The sequence below is a fragment of the Lepus europaeus genome, chromosome 13 (assembly GCF_033115175.1).
Source record: "Lepus europaeus isolate LE1 chromosome 13, mLepTim1.pri, whole genome shotgun sequence".
NCBI lineage: Eukaryota > Metazoa > Chordata > Mammalia > Lagomorpha > Leporidae > Lepus > Lepus europaeus.
Genome location: NC_084839.1, coordinates 86,246,692 through 86,263,988, shown reverse-complemented (window position 1 = coordinate 86,263,988; position 17,297 = coordinate 86,246,692). Strand labels below are relative to the sequence as shown.

At 49.2% G+C, this 17,297-nt stretch overlaps 1 protein-coding gene and 1 non-coding gene across 6 annotated transcripts in view; both read right to left on the bottom strand.

The window, feature by feature from the left end:
• Positions 1-17,297, bottom strand: part of ITPRIPL1 (ITPRIP like 1) — a 36,855-nt gene that overhangs the window by 17,651 nt on the left and 1,907 nt on the right. For 2 of the 5 annotated variants that reach the window (XR_009867832.1, XR_009867833.1), the window contains exons 1-2: positions 9,707-9,993; positions 45-106 (exon numbers count right to left, since the gene is read on the bottom strand). The gene's annotated coding sequence lies outside the window, so the exon portion shown is untranslated. Of the gene's footprint in view, positions 1-44; positions 107-9,706; positions 10,005-17,297 lie in introns of those variants that run through there. The other 3 variants (XM_062209882.1, XM_062209883.1, XM_062209881.1) reach the window with 2 other exon arrangements.
• Positions 13,661-13,767, bottom strand: LOC133773120 (U6 spliceosomal RNA). Its single transcript, XR_009867894.1, has one exon. It is a non-coding gene; the product is annotated as a U6 spliceosomal RNA (small nuclear RNA).

Genomic DNA, 17,297 nt, shown 5'->3' with positions numbered 1-17,297 from the left:
AGGCTCTCTGTGGTCTGTGTCCAATGACCAAACGTAGCACTTACTGCTTCACACTGCATCCTCATCTGTGGTTATGTGTTGCTTTCTCTCATGAAGTTCTGAGATCCTTAAGGGCAAAGACAAAAATTTGATCTAGCTTAGGGTTTGGCGTTGTGGCACAATGTGTTAAGCCTCTGCCTGCGATGCTGGCATCTCATAGCACAGCACTAGTTAAAGTCTCAGCTACTCTGCTTGCAATTCAGCTCCCAGCTAATGTGCCTGGGAAAGCAGCAGAAAACAGCCCAAGTACTTGGGCCCCTGCTCCCCCATGGTAGACCTGGATAGAGCTCTAGGCTCCCGGATTCAGCTTGGCCCAGCCCTGGCCATTTGGGGAGTGAACCAGCAGATGGAAGCTCACTCTCTCTCTCTCTCGCTCTCTCTCTCTTTCTCAGTGTAACTGTCATTTAAATAAATCTTTAAAATAATGATTCAGATGTTTAAAAAATTAGATCTAGCTTAGTTGCTGCTGTCTACCAGCTAAGAGTTTTTGAGGGAATGAAAGATAGCAGAGGTTCCAGCCATGAGAAATGGGTGAGTCAGTGGGGTGGGGTAGGAACTACATCCCCTTTTTGTATAGGAAGTCTAGAAGCTGAGGAGAACTTAGAGGAAGCAAGCCTAAGGTCCTCACAGAACCCTGACCAAGAGGTTGCAGAAATTGGGTGTGTAGCCAAAAATCAGATAAGCAAATAAGCATTCCAATTTGAAGTGAAATGTTTGGGTTTGGGGTTAGAGATGGGAGATGCAGATAAACCAGGCAAAGTAACCAATATAGTAAAGAACTACATAACAAGCCACTTCTTCCAACAAATTTCAAAAAATGCTTTTCTCAACAACTTCAAGGATTTTATGAAATTAATTATTGTCGGGGCCAGTGCTGTGGTGTAGCGGGTAAAGCCACCACCCGCAGTGCCAGCATCCCATATGGGCGCCAGTTTGAGTCCCAGCTGTTCCACTTCTGATCCAGCTCTCTGCTATGGCCTGGGAAAGCAGTAGAAGATGGCCAAAATCCTTGGGCCCCTGCACCCTCATTGGAGACTTGGAGGAAGTTCCTAGCTCCTGGCTTTGGATTGGCACAGTTCCAGCCATTGCGGCCAATTTGGGAGTGAACCATCTGATTGAAGACCTCTCTCTCTCTCTCTCTCTCTGCCTCTCCTTTTCTCTGTGTAACTGACTTTCAAATAATTAAATAAATCTTGAAAGAAAGAAAGAAGAGAAAATGGATCTTAGTGGAGAATGGGACTGGGATGAGAGAGGGAGGAGGAGGACGGGTGAGTGTGGGTGAGAGAACAGGTATGGTGGGAAGAATCACTATATTCCTAATGTACTTTTGAAATGCATGAAATCTGTATTCCTTAAATAAAAGGTTTCTTTGGGGAAAAAATGTCTGCCCTGATCTCTTGTTCATTGACTAACAAACATTTATTTGAACATTTTTATAATTATAAAATATATATATGTATTAAGTACAATGAGTATCTAGATGACAGATATGAAAAACTATAGAGAAACTGAAAGATAAAATTGAGAAAATCGGCCGGCGCCGTGGCTCAACAGGCTAATCCTCCGCCTTGCGGCGCCGGCACACCGGGTTCTAGTCCCGGTCGGGGCACCGATCCTGTCCCGGTTGCCCCTCTTCCAGGCCAGCTCTCTGCTGTGGTCCGGGAAGGCAGTGGAGGATGGCCCAAGTGCTTGGGCCCTGTACCCCATGGGAGACCAGGAGAAGCACCTGGCTCCTGCCATCGGAACAGCGCGGTGCGCCGGCCGCAGCGCGCTACCGCGGCGGCCATTGGAGGGTGAACCAATGGCAAAAGGAAGACCTTTCTCTCTGTCTCTCTCTCACTGTCCACTCTGCCTGTCAAAAAAAAAAAAAAATTGAGAAAATCCCCCAAAAGTAGAGTAAAAATGTAAAGATCAAGAAAGAGAAGAGAAAAAATTGTGAGGGCCAGCCCTGTAGATCATATGAAGATTAGGGGGTCCCGGAAAGAGAGAGAAGATGGAGAGGAGGTAGTCTTGTCAAGGAGATGATAAAGCAAGTGTCCCATAATGGGAAGACATGATTTTCCATATTTAAACTGAGTGCCCAGCACAAGGATGAAAGGAAACCCACACAACAAACCACTCATAAAATGTCAGAATGCTAGGACAAGCAGAGGTTTTATAAGCTTCTTGGGAGAAAAAAATCACATATATGGGATTAGAATAATGGTTTCAGAATTTTTAAAAAGATTTATTTTTCTCAGGGCTGGCACTATGGTGCAGCAGGTTAAAGCCCTGGCCTGAAGCACTGGCATCCCATATGGGTGCTGGTTCTAGTCCTGGCTGCTCCTCTTCCTATCCAGCTCTCTGCTGTGGCCTGGGAAAGCAGTAGAAGATGGCCCAAGTCCTTGGGCCTCTGCACCCACGTGGGAGACCCGGAGGAAGCTCCTGGCTCCTAGCTTTAGATAGGCACAGCTCCAGCTGTTGTGGCCATCTGGGGAGGGAACCAACGAATGGAAGACCTCTCTCTCTGTCTCTATCTTTCTCTGTTACTTGTCTTTCAAATAAATAAAATAAAAATCTTTTAAAAAACAGCCAGTTTTGGCCGGCGCCGTGGCTTAACAGGCTAATCCTGCGCCTTGCGGCGCCGGCACACTGGGTTCTAGTCCCGGTTGGGGCACCGGATTCTGTCCCGGTTGCCCCTCTTCCAGGCCAGCTCTCTGCTGTGGCCCAGGAGTGCAGTGGAGGATGGTCCAAGTCCTTGGGCCCTGCACCCGCATGGGAGACCAGGAGAAGCACCTGGCTCCTGGCTTCGGATCAGCAAGATGCGCCGGCCACAGTGGCCATTGGAGGGTGAACCAACGGCAAAAAGGAAGACCTTTCTCTCTGTCTCTCTCTCTCTCACTATCCACTCTGCCTGTCAAAAAAAAAAAAAAAAAAACCAGCCAGTTTTATTTAAAAAATTATTTTTCTTGGGGCTGGCACTGTAGTATAGTAGGCTAAGCCTCTGCCTGTGGCGTCAGCATCCCATATGAGCACCAGTTCCTGTCCCAGCTGCTCCTCTTCAGATCTAGCTCTCTGCTTATGGCCTGGGAAAGAAGTGGAAGATGACCCAGGTGAGCCCAGAACCCACATAGGAGACCAGGAAGAAGCTCCTGGCTCCTGGCTTTATATCAGCCCAGCTCTGGCCATTGCAGCCATTTGGGGAGCGAACCAGCAGATGGAAGACCTTTCTCTCTGTCTCTCCCTCTATCTGTAATTCTGCCTTTCAAATAAATAAATAAAAATGTTTTTTAAAAAGATTTACTTTTCCTGAAAGTTAGAGAGAGAGAGAGAGAGAGAGATGGATGGAGAGACAGATCTTCCATCTGTTGGTTCACTCCTCAGATGGCTGTAATTGTCAGTGCTGGGCCAGGCTGAAGCCAGGAGCCAGGAGCTTCATCCAGGTCTCCCATGTAGGTGGCAGGGGCCTAAGCTCTTGGGACATCTTTCACTGCTTTTCCCAGGCTTAATATTAACAAGGAGCTGAATCAGAAGTGGAGCATCCGAGACTCAAATAGGCACCCACAGGGCATGCCGGCAGTGCAGGTGTCAGCTTTAACTCACTGTAGCACACCGTCAGCCCCAGGTATCAGAATTCTTAACACAGCATTAGAAGCAGTAAGATGAAAGAGCAATGCCTTCAAAATTCTGAAGGAAAATGCTCTCCAGTCCAGTTTTCTGCCAATCCAAGACTCCCGTGTGGGTAGCAGAAAGCCAATGACTTATACTATCACTGCTGCCTCCCAAGGTCTACATTAGCAGGAAGCTGGAGTCAGGAAACGGAGCCAGGTACAGAACCCAGACACTCCAATGTGGGGCATGGGTGTTTTAAGCACTAAGGCCAAATGCCTGTCCCTGATCTTAAAAGCTACACTCTGCTATAGAAACTGAGAGAATGGGATGGTAGGGAAGGCAAAGCCTGAAGGGGGAGCTGCTTGGGACAAGTAGGAGACTCGGCTTATCACAGGAGATTGTTCTGTGTCTGTGGAAGAAGCTGTTCTCACAACTCTTAGTCCACCTGTGCCTGGTTACAAATGGAATTCATCTTGAAATCAGTATGACCCACACCTTGGTATATGGCTGTTTTGTAAGGAGCCTACCTATCTTTCTTTTCTCTCTTTCTCATCTCTCTCTCTCTCTCTCTCTCTCTCTCTCTCTCTCTCTCTCTCCCTCTCTCCCTCTCTCCCTCTCTCCCTCTCCCTCTTCCTCTCCCTCTCCCTCTCCCTCTCCCTCTCCCTCTTCTCCCTCTGTCTCTCTTTCGCTCTCTCTCTCTCTTAACAAGTATATAACAATCAAAATGAGTGCTCAGTATCTGCAAATCAGACTGGTGAGGCAATAATAAAGCTAATAATGGAGCCAGGGCTCACAGAATTCTGGGAAGAACCGTCCTACAGTCACGCTACTGAACACATCCAGTGCTGCTAATATGTAATCTTCTGTATAGGCCTGGGGTTTGTCCAGAAGTCATTCAGAACCAAGTTTGCTGGGTGAAAAGTCCATCAGGTTGGGTAAGACCACTGGGGTAAGGATAAACACCATAAAGAATGAGGCCGCGTTCCTGTGTGACTCACTCAATGCCTCTAAGCACAGAGCGCTTCAGAAGTGCAGCACTGTTAGATGATACCTGAGACTTACTCTTCCTGGCTTAGTTCTAGGTGCCAGGCAACTCTACGGAGCAGGTAACACTATTTCTGTTAGGCACAGAGTAACTAACAACTATGATTACACAGCTGGTAAGGGATGAAGCTGGGATCTGAACCCAGGCAGTCCGGCACAAGAGTCCGTGCATCAATTACCACATCAAACTGCCGTCTCAGGGGGCCAGCACTGCGGCACAGCAGGTTAAGCCGCTGCTTGCAATGCTGACATCCCATATTGGAGTCCAGTTCAAGTCCCAGCTGCTCTGCTTCAGATCCAGCTCTCTGCTAATGTGCCTGGAAAAGCAGTGGAGGACGGTTTAAGTGCCTGGGCTACTGCCACCCACTTTAGAGACCTGGATGGAGCCCCAGGCTCCTGGCTGCGGTCTGGACCAGCCCCAGCTGTGCAGCCATTTGAGAAGTGAACCAGCAGATGGAAGAGCTCTTTCCCCGCTTCGAATAATAAATAAATCTTTAAAAAAATACTAAGATCTTGCAGTGGATTTGTTCTGAGAGGAGGAGTGTGGTGGGGGCCAGAAGCGCGGAGTCACCACACAGACCCCGGGAGTCAGGTGAAAGCAGGCCAGAGGCGAGCAGCCCGCAGACTTGTTCATTTCAGTTGGTACAGCAGTTTAAATAGCCAAGGCAGCCAATCTGGTCAAGGGGCGGTCTATGCCCTAACCAATCACAGTCTGTCGCCAGGCGGTTTCCGAAGCCATCCAATCACAGCCTGTTGCCAGTCAGGCTCCATTGTCATGTGGTTTCTGGAACCATCCAATCACAGCCTGTTGCCAGGCAGTTTCTGTTGCCAGTGGCCATCTTGGTGAGGCCTTCTCATTCCACCACATTTCCCCTTTTTCCTTTATTTTTGAGCAGTGGGAGGCATGATTCTTGGCCATACATTGTTGACCCGGTTTCCATGTGGTCTCCGTATGTGGCTGTGCCTGTCTTAGGTTGTCCCCCAGAGGATCTTACCTGTCATTGACTAACCAGCGCTCAAAACGGGGACCACAGGAGTGCTTGCTCAGCTGGGGGTAGGAATGAGGAACAATGGTAATCAGGAATGGCATGACCGCACACAGGCTGTGGGCCGTTTGGCATAATTCCAAAAAACAGTAGAGAGACAAACCAAGCGATCACAATTTTTATCAGTTCTAAACATGAGGTTCTCCAGCATTCTTTAACCTTTTCCAATACAGATCTCTACACCTGGATAAAATGACAGGATCAAGTAACCCAGAAACCTGGCCAGATTTCTCATGCCTACCTTTTGTAATCCTTGAGCTTCCAAAGCAAAGGCTGCCTGTTTCTAGTTCCTGATTCTTTCCTGGTAGCATACCTCCTGTCCTGGCTTTCACTTGTAGCAACTTTTTTTTTTTTTTAATATTTTATTTATTTGTAAGTAGTCAGAGTTACAGAGAGGGAACGAGAGGCAGAGAGAGAGAGAGAGAGAGAGAGAGAGAGAGAGTCTTCCATCTGCTGGTTCACTCTCCAGATGGCCACATTGGCCAGAGCTGCGCCGATCCAAAGCCAGGAGCTAGGAGCTAGGAGCTTCCTCCAGGTCTCCCACATGGGTGCAGGGGCCCAAGGACTTGGGCCATCTTCCATTGCTTCCCCAGGCCATAGCAGAGAGCTGGATTGGAAGTGGAGCAGCCGGGACTCGAACCGGCACCCATATGGTATGCCAGCACTGCAGGCAGTAGCTTTACCCACCATGCCACAGCGCTGGCCCCCACTTGTAGCAACTCTTAAGACATTTAGGAGAGAAACAATCATTACTCCATCTTTTCATGAGGTGCTGGACAGAAAAGGTGCAGGTAACCACTTGACTGGTTCAATCTGAGTAAGGAACTCAGGATTTCCAAGCACCAAGCAAAATCTTCCATGCCAACAGGATGGAGCAACCGCTACCTAAGAGCAAGTAAACCCTGGACAATCTGCTGCTACTGACTGCTTCCCTCCTGGTTCCCAGTCACCCTCGTCCTAGGCTAGGGGCAGTTCCATCTGGGCTTGTCAATTTTGTTAGTTGGTGCAAGGGGTTTGTTTGCTTGGGGTATCACCTAATAACCAGCCTCAAGTGGGAGTTGTTCAAAGGAGAACTCTATCTGCGAGAAATAAAGGGGACAGTGGGAAGTTATAATTCCTAAAGAAACTGCTGCCCCAAGTAGCAGGCTGCCAGGGCTTTTATAGCAAGGGCTAGGGATGTGTACCGGGTGTAAAAATGGGGGAGTGGAGGCCCCTTCCTGCTTTCAACACACACCTTCATACATTTGTGTCTGACAATCTGACTCCAGCCGGTCTCCTGCATCTTGTCTTGTTTGTGGTGGTGTGGCCCCCTGTGAGTCCAGGGTTGCAAGATGAGCCTTCCTGGAACATCCTCAGCAAACAGGCTCAAGTGAGCAAACTGTTTCAGATTCCCTGCTCTTGTTCCCAGGCCCACTGACTGCCTAAATCCTACAGTCTCAGTTCCAGAGGCAAAAGACATATAATTTTTGCAATTTGAAAGAAGAATGTGGCTCTCTGGGCCCAGGGCTAGATGGCAGCAATAAAGCTAAATTCACCAAGAATATTTAGATCATAGATAGACATGGGACGGCTGTGGTGCCTCCCTCTGGAAAGTGGTGAAGAAAATTGTGATCAGTCAGCGTGACAACTATACTCGCTCCTTCTGTGGCAAAACTAAGACGAAGAGATGAGCCACGGGGATCTGGCGCCGTGGTTGCTGCAGGAGCTAGTGGTGCCTGCACACACAGCACCACTTCCACCATCACAGTGAGGCCTGCAGAGACTGAAGGAATGGAAAGACCTGCAGAGGCACCATCATTTGAGACATCACTGGCCCATAGCTAATGGGTTAACGTATGTGACAACAACGACAAAAGCGGAATATGTTCAGTGTCACAAGGGATTAATGTATGCTAAAGCGGAACTTTGCAAAAATGCTTGCTTGCCACATAAAAAATGCCCTGTAAATTTTAGCTTAACTAAATGTTGGTCCTTCTAATATCTGCTATGAAGCTGTAAATAAAACACATTAAGTCCCTCAAACAAGAAATCTGCTATGGCTTTCTCTTATCACTGAATTAAAGTACAAACTCTTTTTTTTTTTTTTTTTGACAGGCAGAGTTAGTGAGAGAGAGAGAGAGAGAGAGAGAGAGACAGAGAGAAAGGTCTTCCTTTCGTTTGTTCACCCCCCAAATGGCTGCTATGGCTGGCGCACTGTGCTGATCCGAAGCCAGGAGCCAGGTGCTTCCTCCTGGTCTCCCATGTGGGTGCAGGGTCCAAGGACTTCCTTCCACTGCCTTCCCGGGCCACAGCAGAGAGCTGGACTGGAAGAGGAGCAACTGGGACAGAATCCGGTGCCCTGACCGGGACTAGAACCTGGGGTACCGGTGCTGCAGGTGGAGGATTAGCCTAATGAGCTGCAGCACCGGCCCGGCCCAAACTCTTCTTTTTTAAAGATTTATTTATTTACATGAAAGTCAGAGTTACACACAGAGAGAAGGAGAGGCAGAGAGAGAGAGGTCTTCCATCACTGATTCACTCCCAGTTGACCACAATGGCCAGAGCTGTGCCAATTCAAAGCCAGGAACTGGGAGCTTCTTCCAGGTCTCCCACATGGGTGCAAGGTCCCAGGACTTGGGCCATCTTCTACTGTTTTCCCAGGCCATAGCAGAGAGCTGGATCAGAAGTGGAGCAGCCAGGACTTGAACCAGTGCCCATATGGGATGCTGGCACTGCAGGCGGCGGCTTTACTCACTATGCCACAGCCCTGGCCCCAGTACAAACTCTTAACAACAGCAATTTTTAAACAGATTCCAGACTGTAGCTGTCATCACATCCCTCATTCCTTGGAGTTGTCCCACACTCAGCTGACAGGTGCTGAGTGGCGCCTCTGCCTTCCCACCGCCATGCTTGTTTTTCCTGTGTACCTCTGAAATTCCCCTTCTTGTCCCTACTGAAACCCCAATTACCTTTTCCATCACAACTTCAAAACTTCACCCAGTCACCCAAAGCAAAAATGTGTCTCCGCTTTCCTACAATGCCCCCTAGTGGCACCAACAGCATTCTACTTTTTGCCACCATTTATGCATTTTACTTTTCTAAGACTGTAACTTCTCAAGAGTCTATATTGTGTCTGATTTCTCTCCAGTCCCTAAAAGTGTTCACTTGGTTTAGAAATATTTGAGAGGCGAGGCCGGAGCTGTGACTCAGCAGGTCAAGCAGTCTCTTGCAATGTCAGCATCCCATATCAAAGGGTCTGTTAGAGTCCCAGCTGTTCTGCTTCCAATCCAGCTTCCTGCTAATGCACCAGGAAGGCATCAGATGATGGCCTAAGTGTTTGGCTTCTTGCCACCCATGTGAGAAACCCGGATGGAGTTTTGACTTCAGTTTGGCCCAGACCTGACTGTTGTAGCCATTTGGAAAGGACACCAGCAGGTGGAAGATCTCTCTCCATCTTCTTCTGTACTGTCTTGTGTTTCTCTACCTTTCAAATACAGAAGTATAAATTTTTAAAAAGTCATAATTATGAATTTGCTTAAAAATGTACAGTTCAACTTTTAAAAAAAATATTCAAGCAGAAAGGGGGGGGGGAGCGACAGCCCACAAGAGTCAGAGAGAGAGCTCCATTTCCTAGTTTATTCCCCAAACGCCTGCAACAGCCAAGACTGGGCTGACCTGAAGCTGGGAGCCAGGAACTCAATCATGTTCTCCCACATTGGTGGCAAGGACCCAAGTACTTGAACCATCACCTGCTGCCTCCCATAGTCTACATTGGCAGGAAGCTGGAATCGGGAGTTGGAACCATGAAGAAAACTCAGGTACTCTAACAAGGGACACAAGCATCTTAACCTGCATCTTACCCACTAGGCCAAATGCCCACCCACTTCAATGATTTTCAGGAAAATGCAAACCAAAACTACAATATGCATTGCTGGTGGGGATGTAAAACATTGCAACCACTTTGGAAAATATAAGAAGTTAAACACAGAGGTGAGTGTTTGGCCTACCTGTTAAGATATCCATTGGGGGGCCGGCGACGTGGCTCAACAGGCTAATCCTCCACCTAGAGGCGCCCACACACGGGGTTCTAGTCCCGGTTGCCCCTCTTCCAGGCCAGCTCTCTGCTGTGGCCCAGGAGTGCAGTGGAGGATGGCCTAAGTGCTTGGGCCCTGCACCCCATGGGAGACCAGGAAAAAGCACCTGGCTCCTGCCTTGGGATCAGCGCGGTGTGCCGGCCGCAGCAGCCATTGGGGGGCGAACCAACGGCAAAAGGAAGACCTCTCTCTCTCTCACTGTCCACTCTGTCTGTCAAAAAAAAAAAAAAAAAAAAAAAAAGATACCCATTGAGATGCCAATTATCATTAATGTGCACCAATCTCATCTAATTTTAGAGCCCTTTCATCACCTCCAAAAGAAACTTGTTTCCAATAGTAGATACTCCTTCTCTCTCTTCCTCCACCTCCCATCCTAGGTAACCACTAGTTTTCTGTCTCCAAAGATTTACCTACTTTGGCCATTTCATTTCAGACTCTTACAATATGTGGTCTTTAGTGATTGGATTCTTTCACTTTGTGTGCTTTTGAGATCCGTCCATGTTGCATCATGCATCAATACCTCATTGCCTTCTGTGGTGGAATAATGTTTCATTGTATGAATATTAAACTTTTTTTTTTATCCATTCACCAGGTAGATTCCTGGACATTTGGGTTGTTTCTTCTTTTTGGCTACTGTGAATTCTGCTGCTATGGACATATGTGTATGAGTTTTTGGGTAGACATATTATCTTTTTTTTTTTTTTTTTAAGGATTTGTTTTATTTATTTGAAAGTCAGAGTTACAGAGAGAGGTAGAGACACAGAGAGAGGTCTTCTATCTGCTGGTTCACTCCCCAGATGGCCGCAACGGCTGGAGCTGCGCCAATTTGAAGCCAGGGGCCAGGAGATTCCCCCGGGTCTTCCACATGGGTGCAGGGGCCCAAGGACTTGGGCCATCTTCCACTGCTATCCCAGGCCATGGCAGAGAGCTGGATCAGAAGAGGAGCAGGCCAGCGCTGTGGCTCACTAGACTAATCCTCCACCTGAGGTGCCAGCACTCCAGGTTCTAGTCCTGGTTGGGGCGCCGGATTCTGTCCCAGTTGCTCCTCTTCCAGTCCAGCTCTCTGGTGTGGCCCAGGAAGGCAGTGGAGGATGGTCCAAGTCCTTGGGCCCTGCACCCGCATGGGAGGCCAGGAGGAAGCACCTGGCTCCTGGCTTTGGATCAGCACAGTGCGCCAGCCGTGGTGGCCATTTGGGGGGTGAACCAATGGAAGGAAGACCTTTCTCTCTGTCTCTCTCATTGTCTAACTCTGCCTGTCAAAAAAAAAATATGTATTTCAGGGGCTGGTGCTGTGGTGTAGCAGGTAAAGCTGTGTCTGCAGCACTGGCATCCCACAGGGGCTCTGGTGCAAGTCCCGGCTGCTCCTCCTCCAAACTAGCGCTCTGCTAGTGGCCTGGGAATGCAGTGGAAGATGGCCCAAGTACTTGGGACCCTGAAGCCATGTGGGAGACCCAGAGGAAGCTACTGGCTCTTGCCTTCTGATCCATCCAGCTCCAGCTCTTGTGGTTATTTGGGGAATGAACCAGCAAATGGAAGGCTCTCTCTGTCTCTCCCTCTCTCTGTAACTCTACCTCTCAAATAAATAATTAGGAAAAAAAAAGCCTATTTATTTCAGAAATAGAGCTCGCATCAACTAGTTCACGCCCCAAATGCTTGCAAAGGCTGGGCCAAGGCCAAGGCCAAGGCCAAAGTCAGGAGCTGGGAACTCAATCCATTATCTTCCATGTGGGTGGCAGGAACTCAATCACTTGTCATCACCACTTCCTCCCAGGATCTTTATTAGCAGAAAGCTGGGGTCATGAATCTGAGCCAGGAATCTAACACAGGTACTCCTACGTGGAACACAGTTTCTTTTTTTCTTTTCTTTTTCTTTTTTTGACAGGCAGAGTTAGACAGTGAGAAAGGTCTTCCTTCCGTTGGTTCACCCCCCAAATGGCTGCTATGACTGGCGCGCTGTGCTGATCCAAAGCCAGGAGCCAGGTGCTTCCTCCTGGCCTCCCATGTGGTGCAGGGCCCAAGCACTTGGGCCATCCTCCATTGCCCTCCCGGGCCACAGCAGAGAGTCCAAAGTTCTTTTTTTTTTTTTTTGACAGGCAGAGTGGACAGTGAGAGAGAGAGAGAGAGAAAGGTCTTCCTTTGCTGTTGGTTCACCCTCCAATGGCTGCTGCGGCCAGCGCCCTGCGGCCGGTGCACCGTGCTGATCCAAAGCCAGGAGCCAGGTACTTATCTTGGTCTCCCATGGGGTGCAGGGCCCAAGCACTTGGGCCATCCTCCACCGCACTCCCGGGCCATAGCAGAGAGCTGGCCTGGAAGAGGGGCAACCGGGACAGAATCCGGCACCCCGACCAGGACTAGAACCTGGTGTGCTGGTGCCGCAAGGCAGAGGATTAGCCTGTTGAGCCGCAAAGTTCTTAATATAGTCAAGTACTAGTTTGTTATAAGACACATGACTGGGCTGGCGCCATGGCTCACTAGGATAATCCTCCGCCTGCGGCACCAGCACTCCGGGTTCTAGTCCCGGTTGGGGTGCTGGTTCTGTCCCGGTTGCTCCTCTTCCAGTCCAGCTCTCTGCTGTGGCCCGGGAGGGCAGTGGAGGATGGCCCAAGTGCTTGGGCCCCTGCACCCGCATGGGAGACCAGGAGGAAGCACCTGGCTCCTGGCTTCGGATCGGCGCAGCGCTGGCCATAGCGGCCATTTGGGAGGTGAACCAATGGAAGGAAGACCTCTCTCTCTGTCTCTCTCTCTCACTGTCTAACTCTGCCTGTCCAAAAAAAAAAAAAAAAAAAAAAAAAAAAAAAGACACATGACTGACTGGCAAATATTTTCTTACATCCTACTCATTCTTTCCACTTTCCAGATGGTGTCTAAAAGTACAATCACTTAAAAATGTTAATGGATCTTAATGGTTCACTTCTTTTTTTTTTTTTTTTTTTTTTTTGGACAGGCAGAGTGGACAGTGAGAGACAGAGACAGAGAGAAAGGTCTTCCTTTTTCCATTGGTTCACCCTCCAATGGCCGCTGTGGTCAGCGCACTGCGGCCGGCGCACTGTGCCAATCCGGAGCCAGGAGCCAGGTGCTTCTCCTGGTTTCCACACAGGTGCAGGGCCCAAGGACTTGGGTCATCCTCCACTGCACTCCAGGGCCACAGCAGAGAGCTGGACAGGAAGAAGAGCGACCGGGACAGAATCCAGCGCCCCTACTGGAACTAGAACTCGGGGTGCTGGCACCACAGGTGGAGGATTAACCTATTGAGCCGCGGCGCCGGCCTGCTGGTTCACTTCTGAAATGCCCACAACAGCCAGGAGCCCAGAACTCCAGCTGAGTCTTCCACAGGGGTGGCAAGGGCCCAAGCACTTGAGACATCTGCTGCCTCCCAGGGTACGCCTGAGCAGAGAGCTGGATCAGTATTGGATACAAGTGTCCCATATCGGGGCTTAACTTTCTGCACTACAACACCCACCCTGTATTTTTAATTTTGATGAAGTCTAATTACCTAGTTTTTCTTTCATTGCTTGTGTTTTTGGTGTCAGAGCTAAGAAACCATTGCCTAATTCAAAGTCATGAAGACTTACCTCTGTTTTTGTAAGGATTTTAGGGTTTCAGCTCTTCTGTTTAGGTTACAGGCCACTCTGAGTTACTTTGAGTGTGACGTGAGGTAAGGATGCACATTCATCTCTTTGCCCATGAACATCTAATAGTGTCAGTACCATTTGAGGAAAAGAGTCTTCTTCCTTCATTGAAATATACTGGTATCCTTGTTATCACTTTTCCCATAAATGTATGGGTTTATTTCCTGACTTTGGATTCTAATCCATTCACCTATGATCTTTCTTTTTTTATTATTTATTTTATTTTATTTTATTTTTTAAAAATATGGAACGCTTCACGAATTTGCGTGTCATCCTTGCGCAGGGGCCATGCTAATCTTCTCTGTATCGTTCCAATTTTAGTATATGTGCTGCCGAAGCGAGCACTCACCTATGATCTTTCTACAAAATCTTACGATGGGTGGGCTCAAGCCTCATCCTACTTGTTATGGGAATAAGCCAATCTCCTTACCGTTGGGGGCCTGAGATTTTTTAAGGACACATTTTCCCTCTCATCTGTTTTTTGTTTGTTTGTTTGTTTGACAGGCAGAGTGGACAGTGAGAGAGAGAGAGAGACAGAGAGAAAGGTCTTCCTTTGCCGTTGGTTCACCCTCCAATGGCCGCCACGGCCGGTGTGCTTCAGCCGCACACCACGCTGATCCGAAGGCAGGAACCAGGTGCTTCTCCTGGTCTCCCATGGGGTGCAGGGCCCAAGCACTTGGGCCATCCTCCACTGCCTTCCCGGACCATAGCAGAGAGCTGGCCTGGAAGAGGGGCAACCGGGATAGAATCCGGCGCCCTGACCGGGACTAGAACTTGGTGTGCCGGTGCCGCTAGGCAGAGGATTAGGCTGTTGAACCACGGCGCCGGCCCCCCTCTCATCTGCTTTTGCACCAATTCCATGCCTTCACTGAATTCTCTCTATAACCTAAGTCTTCCCACTTCATTTCAACTCTCCCTGGACACCACCATGATTCTTTCATTTTCTAAACAGTGTGTGGTAAATTCTTACTCAGGATTTGAGGAAATGGATGCGAAATCCTGCAAAGCTCCTATGGGCAGCAACTTTAAAACCTTTTAGGAGGAGCTGGCATTGTGGCGTAGCAGGTGAAGCGGCTGCCTGTGAAGCTGGCATCCCATACGGGGGTTGGTTTAAGACCCAGCTGCTCCACTTCTGATCCAGCTCCCTGCTAACGTGCCTGGGAAAGTAGCGGAAATGGCCCAAGTGCTTGGACTCCTGCAACCATGTGGGAGATCTAGAAGCAGCTCCTGACTCCTGTTTTCAGACTGGCCCAACCCAGGCCATTGTGGCCATTTGGGGAGTGAACCAGTAGATAGAAGATCTCTCTCTCTGATTCTTCCTCTCTCTATGTGTAACTCTGACTTCCAGATAAACAAATAAAATAAAAGAGATCCAAGAGCTTCATCCAGGTCTTGCATGTGGGTGCAGGGGCCCAAGCACTTGGGCCAACCTCTGCTGCTTTCTCAGGCACATTAGCAGGGAGTTGGATTGGAAGTGGAGCAGCCAGACTCCACCTGGTGCCCACATGGGATGGTGGCACTACAGATGGCAGCTTAACTTGCTGCACCACAGTACTGGCCTCTAAATAAGTAAATTTTTTTTTTTAAAGATTTTATTTCTGTATTTGAGAGGTAGAGTTACAGATAGTGAGAGGTAGAGACAGAGAGAAAGGTCTTCCTTCCATTGGTTCACTCCCTGGAAGGCCACAATGGCCAGAGCTGCGCCGATCCGAAGCCAGGAGCCAGGTGCCTCCTCCGGGTTTCCCATGCGGGTGCAGGGGCCTAAGGACTTGGGCCATCTTCTACTGCTTTCCCAGGCCATAGCAGAGAGCACGATTTGAAGAGAAGCAGCCAGAGCTAGAACCGGCACCCATATGGGATGCCAGTGCTGCAAGCGGAGAATTAACCTACTGCACCACGGAGCTGGCCCCTAAATAAGTAAATATTAAAAAGAAAAAGATTTTAGGGGTAGGTGTTGTGATGTAGTGACTTAGGCTAATGCTTGGGACACTTGTGTCCCATTGAGTCCCTGCATCTTCACTTCTAATCCAGTTTCCGGATAATGCACACCCTGGGAGGCAACAGATGATGGCTCAAGTACTTAAGCCCTTGACACCCATGTGGGAGACCCTGGTGAAGTTCCCAGCTCCTGGGTTTGGCTGGCCCAGCCTTGCTGTTATAGGCGTCTAGGGAGGGAACCTGCAGACGGAAGATCTCTTCCTCGCTAACTCTCTCTCTCTGTCACTCTGTCTTTCAAGTAGATGAAAATAATTACATGAACATAAAAAATACCTTTTTAAAAAAAGTCACTATGTTGGGGCCGATGCTGTGGCGCAGCGGGTTAACGCCCTGGCCTGAAGCATTTGTATCCCGTATGGGCGCCGGTTCGAGGCCCAGCTGCTCCACTTCCAATCCAGCTCTCTGCTATGGCCTGGGAAAGTAGTGGAAGATGGCCCAAGTCCTTGGGCCCCTGCACCCATGTGGGAGACTCAAAGATGCTCCTGGCTCCTGGTTTCAGATCGGCCTAGTTCTAGCCATTGCGGTCATCTGGGATGTGAACCAGCAGATGGAAGACTTCTATCTCTCTCTGCCTCTGCCACTCAGCCTTTCAAATAAATAAATAATTAAATATTAAAAAAAAAAAAGGTGCATCAACCAATCTCCATGATGGGAAATTTTTGTTTGTTTGTGGCTCCGGCAGGTCCTGGCAGACTGTGATCTTGATATTCTCTTCCCCTCTCTCCACGCCAGTTCCAACACTAACGCCTCTTCCCTTCCTAGCCCTTACTTTGCTTGATTTGCCTTCACCATGCCTGCTCTTCTCTCCTTCAACAAGATGGCCCAGGCGGTTGCTGTGGACCCTTCCCCCCGCAGCAGAACCCATCTCCAAGGTCAGAACTGCCTGTTCCCTTCAGGGTGGAAGCACAGCTGGCATTTGCTTTTCTATTTCACAGTTACTTTGCCTTTGTCCCTATGCGTCAGGGTGACACCCCTCTAGGCTGCAGCCTTCCCGTGTAAGAAATATGAGAACTGGACTACTCTACCTGTAACCTCCTTGCAGCAGAACAGCCTAGGAGGCTTCCAAATCCATCCAAACGACCAAGTGGAGGATCTGCATTGGGCAGAGTGTGCTTAGCGAGGGTGAAGGGAAGATGGAGGAAGTTTTCTTCTTTCCTTACTTCATAGGTTTGTCATGTTTGAACATGAATGCTAGTGCCACTCTCTCAGAACCCGTACAACCCCTGAAACGCCTTCCAGACCTTTCTGTCAGGTGAGTGAGCCACGTGGACCTGGAAGAAGTCAGCCCTAAGGACTCAGATTTAAATGGGGGCCGGCGCCGTGGCTCAATAGGCTAATCCTTCGCCTGCGGCGCTGGCACACTGGGTTCTAGTCCCGGTTGGGGCACTGGATTCTGTCCTGGTTGCCCCTCTTCCAGGTCAGCTCTCTGCTGTGGCCTGGGAGTGCCGTGGAGGATGGCCTAAGTGCTTGGGCCCTGCATCCCATGGGAGACCAGGATAAGCACCTGGCTCCTGATCATTGTGGTGTGCTGGCCGCAGGGCGCTGGTCATGGCGGCCATTGGAGGGTGAACCAATGGCAAAGGAGGACCTTTCTCTCTGTCTCTCTCTCTCACTGTCCACTCTGCCTGTCAAAAAAAAAAAATGTATATATTTAAATGGGGTTAAGCCGTGGCCTACTGCATCGGCATCCCATATGGGCACCGGTTCAAGTTCCAACTATTCCACTTCTGATCCAACTCCCTGAAAACATACCTGGGAAGGCAGAGGAAGATCGCCCAAGTGTTTGGGCACCTGCACTCATGTGGGAGACCCAGAAGATCTTGGCTCCTGGCTTTGGATTGGCCCAGCTCCTGCTGTTGTAGCCATTGGGGAATGAA